At 37.3% G+C, this 13223-nt stretch overlaps 1 long non-coding RNA gene across 1 annotated transcript; it reads right to left on the reverse strand.

Moving 5' to 3' along the window:
- Nucleotides 1–414: 414 nt before the first annotated feature.
- LOC104007725 (uncharacterized) lies at nucleotides 415–11283 on the reverse strand. Its single transcript, XR_001720365.4, has 5 exons — nucleotides 11003–11283; nucleotides 8514–8558; nucleotides 6371–6551; nucleotides 3136–3239; nucleotides 415–2086 (listed from the first exon to the last, which is right to left on the reverse strand). It is a non-coding gene; the product is annotated as an uncharacterized LOC104007725 (long non-coding RNA).
- Nucleotides 11284–13223: the final 1940 nt, after the last annotated feature.

The following is a 13223-nucleotide window of genomic DNA, read 5'->3' on the forward strand; positions in this document are numbered from 1 at the left end:
GGTTTGAGGAGAGAAAAAAGGTGTAAAATGGCTATGTAGATTGTGCAAAAGTGAGCAATTACAGAAATGTCAAAGAAAACAAGAACCTTCCTGTACTGTTGAAAGTGTAAATAATGTAGCTACTTTGGAAAGCACTTGGTAACATTCAATGAAACAAAGAATGTGTGTATATGCTATATATCTGCTATTAAATTATTTGCAATATATTCCAGAGAATATTTTAAATAGACACAGAAAGATGTGTGGGCAAAAATTTGCACCCAGCATTATTTCCATAGTAGAAATGTGTCCATCGGTTGAGAGATGGATAGATAAACTGTCAAAAATGCATGCAGGAGTCAAAAGAATGGGTAACTTACGGACATATTACAAGGCTAGATGTCTAATACATAATGTTCAGTCTAAAAAGGCAGAAGCAGAATGAGAAGCATAATAAAGTATCTTCAAATTAAACACACAAAATGATATTGCATATTATTCTTTTGACACAGATGTTTAAACATTGGTATAGCTGGTGGGAAAAAAAGAACGAGGTCTAGATAAAAGATGATGATAAACATTAAAGTAAAATAAAATGAGGGCTGGCATGAATTAATGATAACAGTTTGCAATAACTCTGATTAGTTTATTGTATATTCAAAGTCCCCCAAACACAACAATAAAAAAAATAAGCTGGGAGAAATGGCTCATGCCTGTAATCCCGATGCTTTGGGAGGCCGAGGTGAGACGATGGCTGGAGCCCAGGAAGTTGAGACTAGTGATATAGCCTAGAGAGAGCTTGTCTCTAAAAAAAAAAAAAAAAAAAATTAAAAAAACACAGAATACTAGATATAGAAAATAAAATAGTGCACATATTGTTTACAAAAAGAACAAATTTATAAGCATCTGCTAGAAATTTCAGAGGAGGGAGATCCTCTAAGTTTTCCAGTGAGCAAGGAAGGATGAGTAGAAATTACAGGACTTCTATAGTACCCATTATTACTCATTTGAGACTTATGAGAGATCATTGATAACAAATTTATTTAGTGTGTCAAGTTTATTGTCCTATTTTAGTTAACTTAAATGTTGATGAAGACTTTTCTTAAGCTTCATTCTAACTTTTACTCCTGTCCATATTTTTCACCATGATTACCTCAACAGACATATACAATGGGTGTTTGGAGAAAGCTAAACTCCAAGATTTGGGATGTATACTTATATTACTGTTTTTTTTTTCCCTAATTAACTTTGTCTGGTCCCTTCTTGTGTTGAGTGCAGGATCTCCCAAGTGTGTTACTGTTAACATTTTGAGCTGGATAACTCTTTCCTGTTGGGGGAATGTCCTGTGTATTTTAGGATTTTAGCAGCATACCTGATCTCTACTCAACAGGTACCAGTATGACAACCAAAACTGTCCTCAGATATTGCCAGATGTCTTCTGAGAGTTTATCAGAGAGCTAAAGTAAAGGTTAAGTAATTCTTAAGAAGTTGATCAGATTTACTGTATATTCTTCCATCAACTGCCTAGTCTCTGCAGAGACTCAGTGCATATCGAATCCCATAAAAAACAATGTATAAGAATATTCAAATAACAGAAATGTATGTCATGAGTTTCTGTAGGGACACTTGAAAAAATACTTTAATATTTAGACAGTTAGGTCAAATCAGATGAAATTTTGATATTGAACCAACGTGGCAGTTTCATATTGTTCCACCTAATATTTATCAAAAGCTGCTATTGTGTTGTTTATTTCCCCTGTTAGAACTTAGTTTCCCTGAGCATTCATTGCAATATCTCTTACTTCTAATACAGTGTCTAACACAGTGCGTGCACTCTGTAAACATGGATCATAAATGCTAATTAACACATACGAACATAATTATACATTTAACTAGAATAGTTATAGGAATATAAGACATTATTTAATAGCAGAAAACATCTTTTGCTGTAGTGACTTGAAAAAATTTTGACCTCCTCAAGATGTTCATTACATAATTTTAGTCATCTCATGCATTTCTTCATCCAATAGTTCTAATATGAGCTTCAGAGTGGGACATTTCAAAGTTTGAATTCCAGCAGCATTGTATGCCAGCTGTCTGGCCTGGTCTGTAAATAAATATGACAATACTTACATCAATGGATTGTTGCGATGATTAAATGTCACAACATATACAAAACACCCAGCGCAGTGTTAGCTCAGGTCTGGTATTCAATGAATGTTAGGTAATTTTTGTTTTCGTTTTTGTTTTTTTCCCTAGGTACCCATTCCTATTGATTAAAGTTCTTAGAATTTGCCTCTTTTTGGGGTTCTTTTTGTTTTTGACATTTTTCTTCAACTTGGATAATATTTTTCAGCTGAGGATTTATTCAAGCAAAGTAGGAATTCAGAGGCTATGTACTATGCCTATTTCATTTCTCAAGCTAAAAATAAATTTCCATTAACTATACATATAGATGTGTATTTAATTGAATTCTGTACTTGGTTGATGAACAGAATTTTATGATTTGCTTATTATTAGAATTTAACATAATGACCTCCCACTATAGTCATACTTCTTAAGGTATTTAACGTTGAAATGCAGTTTATTTAATCTTTGCACATAGGAAGAATAATTATATTGTAATTGCACAATTGTTAAAAGATATCAAGTGCATTTATGCATTTTCCATTTCAGTTAAATTATACACTAAGCATAATAGCTTAAAAAATACTTCTTTTTTACTTAAAATGTTTTTCCTTCTAAGAAAGCTTACAAATTAAATCTCACAAAGATAACCTGCTATCTTAAAAAGATCACACACGTTGTACGCAGAGCAAATGTCAGCGTTCCAGAATTTTATTTTTTAAAGGGAGCATTTAGTTAACACAAATCAATTTGCAAAAGTGTTTCATTCCCTTTTTGGTTCCAAAGTGAATTGAATTCTCCCTTATTATTTGATTCTAATTTATTAGCAGTTTCAATATCTGCTCCTACAAAAATGCCACCCTTTTGCAACCAGAAATACTTTCCAAGAATATAGGACAACTAAATCAGTTTAATAATATATTTCATATAGCAAGAAAAAACCCTTCAAAAGTTGATTTTAAAACATCATAATACAAAAGAATTAAAAAAAGTTAATACCAAGAGTTTAAAAATCACACCAAAACCTACCTTCTTTGCAAAAAGGTCTCCAGATACCGACTCTACTTGCTTTGTCTTGCTCTGCAACTCTAGGAGATAATCCTGGCTTATTAAATGCACTCTAATAATGCACACTTCGGGGATAGATGTAAAACAAAAGGAAGAGTACATTTCAATATGTTGACACTTCTCTTGTGTACATTTCATTAGCCAAGATGCATTGTGCATGCGCACACATGCACACACACATACATTCAGCACTCCATTTCCTTTCCCAGCTTAGAAAAATTGAGTGTGCCATTCTTCCCCTTTCTGGCCTTTTTCATGTCCATTGAGATGAAAACCTTCCACACTTTCCCTTATTTCCTTATTTATCATGATAATATTGTCTTCAAGTCACCTTGCCCCTTGATCCCCTTAAGAAGGTGTGGCTCTTACTCCATGAAGACTCAGGGATTCCCCTTGCTTTATTCTATTATTGATTTGGCAGTTGTGGGCACATTCTAAATGGCAGATACTGGAGAAGCAAAGATTAACAAACTTAGATGAGCTTCATCTGGCTCTAGTCAGACTAATTATGTGTCTTCATCTGTCATGTTATATATATGCCCTGTCCCATTTACTTCGCACAAAAACAAAGATATCATTTTCTCCATTTCAGAGGGAAGAAAACCATTTCATGGAAGTTCAACAATTTCCCCAAGGGCACACAGCTAGTAAGCAGAAGAGCTGAATTCATAACTCACGTTTCTGACCCCAAAGCCTACAGTCTTTCTTCTCACTGCTGATTTCCCTGACCATCTGACCTATCCCACTGAGCCCTGACAGCACCGTTGTATCTGCTTGTATGACCGGTCATTAGATCTGTGCCCTAGTACACCCCCACTTTATCCCTAGGCTGTGGGGGTTATTGAAGGTCTTGCTTCCACCAGACATAGAATGGAGCAATAATTTCCTCCATGACCAAATCTAGCTACACATCTTCTCCCATACTTTCTGCTCCCTCCTCCTGAATGAGTTTTACCCATTTGATTTTCTGTAATCCCCTCCCACTCCACCTGCCACACACAATTATGTGTGTATGAAGTGTTCTTCATGCACTTTGCACAAGGTGAGGAAAGTTCAACAGTAATTCATTATATATGTGCTGCAATCTCAACTGTTGATTTTAGAGTCTCAAAATTTTGTTGTATAACCAGGACAAAAATGTTACTATACAAGTTTGGTCTCCAGAGGTTTATTAAGGAAGTGGCATCCTTTGTTGTCAGTAAGGCTAGTTTTTTTCTTGTGCTTACTAAGAGTTGTGAGTAGAAATCTAGAGCTTCTTTATGAACCCCCCCACCCCCCACATCTAACATCCCAACAGAAACCCAGAATTTACAAACTCACTCCCAAAACTTCCAGTTATCTTTACTATATGAGTAGATTTCTCCAGGTCCCTAGCAACTGCTGTCAATATGAATTGTTTTGCTATAACTTTTGAGTGACTTTGGAAACCTTAGTTTTCAAGGAAGTTTGGTTTGATTTTAATCAGAAGCAACTACCTATAGTGCTTTCTGACAGCCTGCTAAGTGCTTTGGCTGAAGTCCACTTTTTCTTTTTATTTGCTACCTTGATCTTAAGAGGTATGCACTTGGCATGCAAGCAAAGTTGTAGAAAGGAAAATAAAAGGCAGCTCAGCCAAAATGTCTCAGGATATTTTTTTAACTTCCTATTTATGGTTAGACATATATAAAGGCTTATTGTAAAAGTAAATAAAAAAGAAGCTGAAAATACATAAGCATATAGAGAAAAAATGCCCTTATGTCATATTATTGAGGCAAACTACTTCAAAACTTAATATCCTTTCAGCCTGCTACATATTTCAGTGAAAAAGGGAAAAAAATGAACATAAATGGTAAAAGTCATAAAGTATGTTGGCTAGTGGTATGTGTCTGCCTTGGCAAGTTAAGGCTGCATTAGAAATTCTTTTCCTAGCAAGAAATATTTAGACAAAATCCAAAAGATTGATTTAATGAAACTAATGGGTACACTAGGAGAATTTCAAGTTTGCCTAGAGCTGGAGAAGCCAGCAGAAGGAAGAGGAAGACATTTATTTGATGCCTAATAATCCTGGACTCCTACTCCTCACAAAATTCTCAAATATTGTAACTCAAGGTGCTAACTTGGATCACTTTGCCCTCCCAAACCCACATACTAGTGACTTTATCTCCATGGCTTCTCTTGTGTAAAATAACTTTCAAGGAAACTTACAAACTAGTGGATGGGAATTTAAAAATTTACAATAAACATACTACAAGACAAAAGTCGGCTAGTACTATGAGAGGGATACAACAAAGTTAATTGCATGTTCAAAGGAGGGAAAGAACGCATTCAGTATTTTTATTGGGGAATAGAGAAAAAGTGTAGGGATGGTTGATGCAGAAGTACCTTTGCTACTGAGGTGGAGAATTGAACAGGAGAAATAATAAAGGAGGAAAAATTTCAAGAAATGTTCAGGATTTTTTTTATTTCCCTGAAACACAGGTAACAGAGAAGAAACTACTAAAAACAGAGATATAGGAAAAATATTATAAAGCACCATGAATGCCAAACTAAAAAGACTCTGGTTGCATTTGTTAAAAAATATTGGAATATTTCTGAGGACTGTGTAACAAGATCAGACCATACTTTAGAAAAAATATATGGCAATGTCCTCAAGGAATGTGAAATATGAATACAAGGAGGCTTGCATTACAGAAGATGACATTCTTACACAAGTTGCACTAGAAAATAGAACACAAAAACCTGAAACTTTAAGACAGGCAAACCAGAAATTTTGACATAAAAAGACTCTAATATAGAGGACTGAGTAAGGAGCAGCTACTTAGGCTTCTAAACGGAAGCTTGCATAGAGATGCTTCTTCTCTTGCAGGTGGGCTGGAACTCCCTGCACTCCTGGTCACCCCACCTCCTGGGTCCTGCCTTTAATCCTTTTGTGTATAAGTCACTATGGGTTTCTGAGGTTGCATGTGGGTGTGCAGGCAGGGAATGAGTGATTGCAGGTAAGCGTCCCTTGGGCACTGAACATCCCTGTTCAGCAGGGCTCATCACAATGACAATGAAAGCCAACAATAAGAGCCAGTGCAAGATTCTATCAGGCATCCTCCCAGGCATAGGACCTCTGAGAACCCTCACTCAGCCTGTTAGTGAAAACCTAAAGCTGATGCCCACCTGAGGGAAGCTGCAGTATGTAGTGAGCCTGGCAGTAGCAATCAATGTTTACCTTGAATAGACCTCCTTGAGTCTACCATCTCCAGCAACCCACAAAGTCGGCCATGCAGGCCCTTCTCTTATGGTGAAACCTCCTCGCCAGGCTCCTCATTGGTAACCTCCACATCTGGCTGCCAGAGATGGGACTTGTCTTCCCTCCAGCATTACATAGCATGTAGGAAAACTATCCATAGCTGGGCAGAATGCAAAAGGAAGAAAAAAAGAAAGAAAGGAAAAGAAAGGAAAGAAAGGAAAAAGGAAGGAAAGAAGGAGAAAGAAAGAAATAAAGAGGGAGAGAGAGAACAAAATTTAAAACTACCAATATTAGTTCACTTGGATGGTGAAATGTTGGAGAAGAGGAAACAATTTTATCTAAATAGAAAAGATATATCAGTTTTCAACATTTGTATTGTTCTGAGAGCCATTCTCCCATAAAAACACATACAATGCACATATAATTGGGGTTTGATCAATATTTAAGTAGATAAATAAACATCTACTGAATAATTCATATTTCCAGCATAAAATAGATGCCACACTCATATAAAAAATTGAAAGAAAGTTTGATAAAAGAACTACCTCTAAAGATGTGAGCAGAGTTAAAACATTAAAAAGAACAACAACAACAACAACTAATGGCAACATTAAGGAGCTATTGCCACCCCCAGGCTGAAGAAGCAAGAAGCAGTTGCTGAAATTTAGAACTTTGTAGTGGATTCCCTGATGGGAGCTGTGACCTAAGGTGGAGGGATATAGCCAAGATGACTCCAAGGAGGAAAGCTCGTGGAATAATTACCCTGATCGCTCTCTCTTCCAAGCCTATTGATCTACCAGTACCTATCACTGGCCAAAATCAACATGAAACCAAATGGCCAGGGAGCCGCAATGATACAATCATTTCAGGCCGAACCCAGCACAAATTCCTAGACCATTTATTTATTTATTTTCAAATCTATCTAGAGATTTTTTTTTCTTCTAAGGTATGCTTGCTATCTTGTTATCATCTTTCAAATGGTAAATATACATATAATATGTATATTATATGTCTCATATAATATATACATAATATGTGTCTATTATATAATATATACATAATATGTATACATTATGAATACCTCGGCAGTTTTCCAAGGCCTGGAATGGAACCATAAGCAAAAAAACTAGGTACCCATCCTGAGTGAGCAGACAGTCTAGTGGGAGACAGGAAACATCCCAGAGCTCCACAGATCCCTCTTTGTAAAGAGAAAATCATAGACTTTAGGATCAAACCAAAATATTGTTTGGTGACTAACCTATTTTTATGGAGCCTCCGTTTTATCTGTTAGAAGGGAATGGTGACACCTATTTCTTAGGGTTAATGTATGATTTAGAGACTATGTATGCAACACATGTAATATCGGTGCCAGCATACAATGACTAATTTTAACTTTAGAGATGACTCAGGGCCCAGGGCAGCCTGTGGATTGCGGCAGGAGATACCGAGGCATTATAGAGACCTCACTAGTGGACTTCTGCTTCCTTTCATCTCCTCTTCTTAGGCAGCTCCTGCCCATATCCTCTTCATTTCAGTGCTCAGCCTACAAATGACTTGGAAGCACTAAGCAAAACTACCTCTGGCACTTGTAAAAGATGACAGCTCTCTCTTCCCTTCAAAATAGACAATTTCTTCTCCATTTTATATTTAACATGGGAGCAGATGGTTGGTGGTGAGTGTAGCTTCATGTTTCCAGGGAACCCAGGAATGGAGGGGAGATCTCTATTCTAAGGTGTTTCCAGGTAGACCCAAGCCATGCAGTCTGTATGGGGAGAATATGAAATATGTCCATTTGGAGTGTAGTTGTGGAGGCAGCTGGCTCTTCCTCTGCTGGCTGGACAGGCCTGCACCTTCTCCTGAACTTTTCTGCTATTGGGTTACTTATTAAGTGGATTGCATGCAGAACGACAGCCCAAGGCATTCTGAGTAATAAGCGAATAATATTTCTTTTATTAGTGGTGCATGACCTTGTTTACGATACTTCATATTACAAGTCCCAAGAAAGTTTTAGTTGAAGAATCAGTATAACTGCAATAAAAAATGAAAAATTTCAAATTGCAAGGCAGGAAAAGTAAAAAAAAACAAACAAAATCCTCGGCAACAACACAACAATATAGGTTACCTTAATGATCCAAATTCCAGGGTGCTTTTCTTTTTTTCAAACACACTGGAGAATAAACAGAAGTTTTATTTTATTATAGTAATTATAAAATATAAATTTTTCCATACTGATATTTTCAACAAGAAATTTAATGTTTCTTTATTAACTTTAAAATACTTTCTTAGGTGTCGTAACTATGTATAAGAAAACAGGTCTGCAATCCTCTTGGTTTTTATTGGTCTTCCAGTTAAACACTGAGGGTTCCTCCCTACTAAATTTAAACTTAGTGGGATTTCTGACAAATAAAATCAAATTTTCAAAAAATTTTCAGTAATGCCAGTTAGGAATTACATACTGGTTAGCAAATACCCAGCAAACTCAATTTCTACACATCTCTTTTGCACTAAAGAATTCCGTGTGAATTATACTTTTGTTCAAAGTTGGTTATATATTTTTACCTCCTATAACCTTCTATGAAAGATATTATAAAGACAAGTACTGACACTTGTTATGAACAGATGACTAAAAAGACCTGTGCTATGTTTGTTGAATACCTGTATGAATATCCCAGTATACATTTTTAAAAAGTACACCAGGAAAATAAAATTGCGGCTTCAATCATTTGACAACATCCTTCATCCATTTGTTAATTCACCATTTATTCATTCAGCACTAATGTTTTTCATTTACATGTGCAAAGAATTATGCTAGAAACAGTGAAAGGAAGAGTTATATGCCATGGGGCCTGCCTTTTAAGAAGCTCATGTTTCTGCTAAGGTAACTATGGATAACCAAACTCAATCACAGTTCAAGAGCTATGAAAGAAGTCCCACTGTTTCTATTTTATTTAAAGATTCATATACGTGGTAATGTCACCTGCAACATGAAACCAACTTCAGAGATTAAGAGAATGAGGCACAAAATTATCAAGTTCAAGTGTCTTTGGATATCCATGTTTCCTTTCCAACAATTTCTAAAATTATTTGCATTACATATGCAGAAATTAATTATCAGGAAACTATCAACAAACACAAATACTTTTTTCATTTGTATGTATTGTGCGGTGTGACTTTGCCTGGCTATTGCATTACATTGTCAATATTTCATTTTACTCCGAGGCTATGGGCATGTGGATGACCTATTCTTTTTCATTTCCTCCATATCTAATATTCAATATTGTTTGTACAAATAACACCAAATAACCTTTTCCTTGCAGGAATATGTGAAAACAGATTGCTTCGTTCTCTTATGCTGTAGTGTTAACAGTTAAACAGCAATTCTGTTTCTACCGAGTACAGCAAACATGGAGGTAATTTAGTGAAGGTGTCTCCCTCCTGGCAATTGCATAGGGGACCAAGCCAGGTCTCTGTCCATACTGCAGCCAGATTGAGCTTTGTAAAATGCAAAGTTGATCTTGTTACCTCACTGTTTGATATCTTTCAACGGTACCCAATTACTGTTAGGATAAAAACCAAATTATTTAACACAGCCACATGTCCCCTTTTCAGGATTGAGAGTAATCAGGAACAATGTGGCCAGCAGGTAAGTAGTAGGTGCACTACATCATCAAGAAAAGATAAACGAAACAGGTTGGAGAGGCCGGGCGCGGTGGGTCACTCCTGTAATCCCAGCACTTTGGGAGGCCGAGGTGGGCGGATCATGAGGTCAGGAGATCGAGACCATCCTGGCTAACAGGGTGAAACCCCATCTCTACTAAAAATACAAAAAATTAGCCAAGCATGGTGGCTTGGCCTGTAGTCCCAGCTACTCAGGAGGCTGAGGCAGGAGAATCGCTTGAACCTAGGAGGTGGAGGTTGCAGTGAGCCGAGATCGTGCCACTGCACTCCAAGTTGGGTGACAGAACAAGACTGTGTCAAGAAAGAAAGAAAAGAAAAGAAAAGAAAGGAGAGAAAAGAGAAAAGAAAAGAAAGAGGGAGGAAGGAAGGAAGGAAAAGAAAAGAAGCAGGTTGGAGAGATGGAGAACAATACACTAGAGAACACGTTTGAAGTTTAGGAAGGACACGCACAGCACATTTTTCATGAAGGAATGAATAATTATTCTGATAGCGTCCCTGGAACTGGGCAAGGATTGCCAATCACAAATGGCAGAAGTACACATGGAAAGTCCTACCAGACCTTTGTCTGGGTCAGAGCAAAACAATAGTCAAGTTGCTAAAGTATTCAAGAACCTCTTTCATAGCTTTCCCACATACGCATATTCTTTATAAGAAAGCCAAAGCATTAGTCTTTCATCAAGAACATTTCTGATCAATCTGTTTCTTCATGCTCTGTTCCTGAACGCTCTCTGCATTTATGTTTTCATCTCCTTCACTTTCTTATTTAAGGCAAAAATCAATTCTGGTGAACTCCACATATTTCTTAGGCTATATAGTCAATCTTTCTAAAAAAATGAATTGGTCTATCTATGAATAGCTTTCTGTTACTTCCACATATGAGGTTACCTTTCTTTTCCTTTTCAATGTTAAAACCAGAGTGATTCCATTTATTACCCTTTGCGGAGTTTCAGTCTTTCTGTAATATCCACTGTAGCCAGAAGATGTCAGTCATGCAACTCAAACCGACTCTTTGCTCCTCTCCCGGAGTAGCTCAAAAGCAAATAGCCTAAAATTAAGTATAAGGATGAAGACCTTTGAAATCCTCTAAAATTCCAAACAATAGGTATACAATTCTACGCACTTAAATATTCTTTATGACACTTAATTTTGTCTATTTGGGGTTTAAAGAGATGTAATCAGTAAGCAGTTGCTGTTCACAGGTCTTTTCTAAATAGCTGGAACCAAATCAGTGTTGAGACAAAGGAATCATAGAACTGTGAAGTTGGAAGGGCCTTGAAGTTCCTGTAGCTTAATCTGCTACCCTCCTACGTAAATTTCTTTTATACTGGAACAGAATAGGGATTTCTTAGTACAACCTGATTTCTGTATTCACACATTCACTTATTCATCAAAATTTTATTGAACATGTTCTGTGAGCTCAGCAATGAGATAATTACTAAAGATACAAAAGTGACGAAGTAGACATAATCCTTGCTGGCTGTTATGGATTGAATTGTGGACCCCTCCTCTGCAAGGATATTTATTATTTATTTATTTATTTATTGAGACGGAGTCTTGCTCTGTCACCCAGGCTGGAGTGCAGTGGCGCGATCTCAGCTCACTGCAAGCTCCGCCTCTCTGCAAAGATACTGAAGTCCTGGTATCTCAGAACGTGAACTTATTTGGAAATACAATCATTGCAGACATAAAGTTATTTAAGATTATACTGGAGTAGGGTGGGCCCTTATACTGGAGTAGGATGGGCTTATACTGGAGTAGGGTGGGTCCTTAATGCAATATGATTGGCATCTTCATAAGAGAAAGATATACAGGGAGAAGATAGCCAGGTGACAACAGAGGCTGAGACTGAGGTGATGCATCTGTAAACCAACATTAGGAGCTATAATTGGAGAGGCAACGAAAGCTTCTCCCCTATAGTTTTCAGAGTGGGGTATAGCCTTGCTGACATCTTGATTTCAGACTTCTAGTCTTCAGAATTGAAGGAATACATTTCCGTTGTTTTAAGCCAGCCAGTTAGTGATACTTTGTTATGACAGCTCTGGGAAACTAACACAGCCCCAAAAGGATTGTACAAGACAAACAGGCAAATCTAATACAGTGTGATAAGTGCTATTATACATATGGGGTATGATGGGAATATATGATAGAAATGTCCATGGGTGTATATCAGAAGAAAGATGTCTGGAGGAAGCAACCTCCATCCCAAAAACAAACAAAAAGAGATGGCAAAGAAATGCCAAGTAAATTATTGGGAAGCAGTAGGATTATTTCCAAATGGAGAATAGCACCTAATTCTCTCATCTACCTACAGCCTTCATTGCCCAGCTCAAATTTTGGTCAACAATCAAAACCTTAGTAGAGATGAATCCCAACCCAGATGTTCTGAGACTTCGATTGTATCAAACTTTATTTGTAATAATTTTTTATTCTTTTTACATTACATCACTAAGAGAAAAAAACAAACCTTTTTTTGAAACCTTTAGTGACTAGAGAAACCAATTTGTACTAGAACCCTTACAATTCCGCTAAGCCTTCATGTTAACCCTCTCTTCTTCCTGCCAAACCCTGCCCTATGCTCCTACCCTGTCAGTGCTCTGGGTTTCCTGTATTTTCTTGGCTTTTGCTCTGCATCTGATTTGGCTGAATCTCTGCCAATCAGCCTCCAGTACTTCCTAATTGAACAGGAGTTTTCTAGAACCTCTCATGTGCTCACCAGAGTTTTATTCACCATTGCCCTTTTCTTGCTCCAAGATCACCATCTTCTCTCTACGACTCTAAGTCTCTCTGGGGCTTCCCATCACACTTGCTACCCCTGCTGTTCTTATGAAACTCCTCAGAATGCTGAGCTGAGGAAAGTACACAGTGTAGGGCTGCCCTGGGCAGGGCTCTCCAGTGCATCTGTCAGAGCCCTTCCCTTCAGCATCTTTCTTAAGCATTGAGGGAGGGAACATGTCCGCTAGCTCTCCCTTGGAGTGGGCCACTCAATTATTTAGGTCACTAACTTTAATGCTTACTATGGTAGACAGTATTGCCCACAGTTGGAGAAATCTTGGTCAAAATGTGATTTGGGTTGGGGAGTTCATTGAAGGTGCTTAAATCTTCTTTTGCAGAACTTCTCATAGCATGAAGTGACCCTCAGAGAAATTGGGAAAGT

Source organism: Pan troglodytes, chromosome 7, assembly GCF_028858775.2.
Source record: "Pan troglodytes isolate AG18354 chromosome 7, NHGRI_mPanTro3-v2.0_pri, whole genome shotgun sequence".
Lineage (NCBI taxonomy): Eukaryota > Metazoa > Chordata > Mammalia > Primates > Hominidae > Pan > Pan troglodytes.